Here is a 3,954-nt window from a genome sequence, read left to right on the forward strand (position 1 = left end):
CCAATTGGAAAGGACCCTCGCGTGCCCGATGATAGTCATGCTGAAGTAGACCGTCCAGATCTAGATCTGGGCGGTCTGCCCTGGGAGGAGTGGGGTCGCCAGGAAGGAGTGGGTCTGAAGGAAACTTTCTTTCTCTCCTGGCGAGCCTGCGGTCTCTGTTGGCTGGAGGAGTTGTCCGCCGTATTGAAACGGCGGAAAGTCCGAAAGGGTCGAAACTGACGCCTTAGTGGGGGTCTGCGAGGCTTGGACTGAGGGAGGAGTGAACTCGTGCCTCCGGTGGCGTCCTTAATAATCTGGTCCAATTGGGACCCAAAGAGGCGCACCCCCTGAAAAGGCAGGTTAGTGAGGGACTTCTTAGAAGACAAGTCCGCTTGCCATGCCTTTAGCCAAATTGTACGTCGAATTGCAACAACGTTGCTTGACGCCTGAACTGCACAGGATGCAGCATCCAAGGAAGCGGAGAGAAGATAGTCCCCAGCATGGGAGATCTGATTGGCGAGATCGGCCAAATGCTCCGGTTGCGCCTTATCTAAGATGCCCTGACGAAGGTCGTCTGCCCACGTGGCTATGGCCTTTGCTGCACAGGATGAAGCAAAGATTGGACACACCGCAGCTGAAGCCGCTTCAAAGGCAGACTTCGCCAGGGATTCTATAATCCTGTCATTAGAATCCTTTAGGGACGCCACGCCTGAAAGCGGGAGAACCGTGTTATTGGATAGCCTGGACACGGGCGGATCGACCGAGGGAGAGGCCGACCAGTTGTCCGTGAGCTCCTTAGCAAATGGGTAGAGTATGCCGAGACGTTTTCCTCTTTGAAAGCGTCTGGTCGGATCCTCTCTTTCCTTGGTAAAAATTTTCCCAAACTCGGAATGGAAAGGAAAAACCCTGGAGGGAGTTTCTGCCCGTCTGAACGAAACCTCCTGATCTGAGGATTTCGCAGGGGAGTCAGCAATATCGAAGGTATGATGGATCGCAGCAATGAGGTCCTGCACTGTGACCTTCATGCTTGCATCCTGGTCTGAATCCAGCTCAATCCCCTCAGATGACTTGTCCGAAAGCGCTTCCCCTGACTCGGGAGACGAGGCCCGAGAGGGAGGCTGGTGAGAAGGGCTATGCGGTGAGATGGGACTAGGAGAGGATTCCGGCTGGGAATCTTGCCTGGGTCTTTTGCGACTACCGCTGGCTGATTCAGATGGAACAATTTGGGACCTGCTTGGCCCTGCTGAAGAGTCCAGGGGCAACTTATCAAGAACGGCCACCAGGGACTGAGACACCCTGGTGAGGTCTGCCACTGATTGAGATAGCGAGGAGGCCCAGCCAGGCATGGGGGGCTCACTCTCACCTGGGGCCGCAGATGGCTCCTGGACGGCGTCAGGCTGAATTGGATTGCTACAACCCAGGCAGAGGTGAGTGGACTGGCCTGAGGGAAGTTTGCGATTGCACGAAGAACATGCAAAGTACTTGACTAAAGTGCAGGGGGGGGGCGGTAGAGCGGGTACGATCAGACTTAGAGTTAGACATAGTGAAAAGCTGAGGTAATGCCGGAAGGTTGGGGGACAGAGGGCGGAGAAGGGTCAGTCTGCAGTGCAGAGCTACTCACGGTCCGGTGTCCCCAGAAGCGATGCTCTGCGACCTGTCAGTGGATGCAGGTCAGAGCGAAATCCGGCCGACAGACCTCCTGAAAAAACCAGCTGGAGATGGTATCCAGTGAGGAGCTGGTGCCCGGGCTAACAGGCTGGGAAAATGGCGCCTTCCTGAGAAAAAGCGCGCGTTCAGGAGAGGAGGGAGGGCGGAGCACCACGCAGGGTTAACAATTCACCGCCCTCTAGCCAATAACAGGCTGGGCAGGTGAAGGACAGGCGGTGGGAGGGTCTGGGAAGAGCGGGAGAGAAGCCCGCTTAGAAGAAAGGGGCGGGGGGCGTGGCCGCGACGCAGCGGTAGGCCCGAACTGAAGCCGGGGCCTAAATTAGTTGCGGCGGCCGCCTGTCAGCAGGGGGTCGGCGCGGAGGTCCGAAAAAGTGGGACGCCGCAGTCGCAAGCCGCTCCCAATGGGAAAAAACCCTGTGCTCCCTGTCCCCAGAAAGGGGGGAGGGAAGGGGGGGATGCCCAGCAACATTGAGCTGCCTAGCCTTGTGGCGACTGCGAGCGACCGCAGCGCCTACAACCGGGGTTCCCCTGTGACCATTGAAGAGGCGACCGTCGGGAATGGGCAGCCAGGTAAATACTCACCCATCCACGATCCGTTACCTGTCTGAAGAAGTCTTGCGTCTCATCCAACCAACAGGCTCTGGTAGGCGAGTGGGAGGGAGACTGGCGACAAGGACCCCTGGAGTCGCTGGCACGTCTCGGTGTCGGCGTCCGTCTGGCTGGTCCTGCCGCGGAGAACTGCAAGGATACGGGGTGGCAGTACACGCCGTACTTGCAGACTACATGTGGGAGTACAGATGTGACTTTTCACTCTGTATCCCTCCGTAGAACCTGAAAAGGAACGACGCACGACGAGGTAGATATGGGTCTAATGAAAGACCCGTGTCCACCTCCTACTGACACTAAGCTAAACTGAGGAATTCTCTGCCGGTCGGTGGGGTGTACACTGCGGAGGAGGAGCTAACCTTTTTTTGTGCATAGTGTCAGCCTCCTAGTGGCAGCAGCATACACCCAAGGTCTCTGTGTCCCCCAATAAGGCGAACGAGAAAGTAGATTCTCCCAAACATATATTACCATTACAGCACCCATCTGCGCCCCTGTACTAGAGGTTGCTACAGAACATGCTGTGGTATTCTATGATTTACAGCTGCTCCAGCCGTGTGCTCAAGGCTCCTACATCCAGAGGACAGGAAACCACATTGAAGGAGGAAGTGGGAGTTGCCTTATTTTGTGCTCTTCACTTCTGTTAAAGTTATAGGGGTGGATCACACTCTCTCTCAGGTGCTCTCATTGGCCATGGGAAAAATTTAAATCAAATAATACTTTTATATCTGCAATTCAAAGAATGGATCCTGAGAAATCCAAATTTTTCAAATATGGAAGAGAGATCTTTTCAGCTCATTTAGGGCCCCGTTACATTTAGCGATGCACCAGCGATCCCTACCACGATATGACGCGGTCAGGATCGCTGGTGCATCGCTAAATGGGCACTAGTGAGCTGCCAAACAGGCAGATCTCACTAGCGACGCAGCAGCGGTCGTTACTTACCTGTCAGACGCGGCGATGATGACATCCTCCGCCCGCGTCCATGAGTCGCTCGTCGGCGCCAGCAGGAAGCCGCCGACGAGAAATGGACCAGGCCGATCTCGTGCGATCAGCGATAGCCAGCGGGGGAGCCGGTCGGAGGTAAGTGCCACATGTAGCGATATCACTGCTGCATCACAAAATTGGTGACGCTTTAGCGATATTGCTAGCGATATCGCTATGTGTAAAGCCCCCTTTACAGAGCAGGATCTTCCATAGTCTGCCTCCGGAGAGCTTTTCAGCTCATTTACATATTTGAAAAATTTGGATTTCTCAGGAACCAGACATTGGATTACAGATGATATCAAGGTGTCATTTGATTAAACTTTCTATGACATGCATGCCCATATACACGGCTTAAGAGGGTTGATCCTACGGACCGATGCCCTTTAATGTTTACAGTAGGCCACATTCACATGTCACTATTTTCTACATCTTCCCTCAACTGAAATAGAAACTAGGGTGAGCGTGAATGAGATATATAACCTTTCATTTTAAAATACAGTTACGGTATATCTTTCCAGAAGGATGCGGCTTTTGCTGGGAATGGTGGAGGGTCGAATGTCAGGATTCGCCAGTGTCTATTTGAAATGGAATCCACAGCGCCATTATAAGCAGAAGACATGACGCTGGTGTCATCAGTGCCTTAGTACGAGTATACTGTAAATGCAAAAACTAGAACATATAAATCTCAAATCTTCACCCAAGTAAATAAACTACATG

The sequence above is a fragment of the Dendrobates tinctorius genome, unplaced genomic scaffold, assembly GCF_039654945.1.
Source record: "Dendrobates tinctorius isolate UK_male_01 unplaced genomic scaffold, ASM3965494v1 ptg000075l, whole genome shotgun sequence".
NCBI classification, from domain to species: Eukaryota; Metazoa; Chordata; class Amphibia; order Anura; family Dendrobatidae; genus Dendrobates; species Dendrobates tinctorius.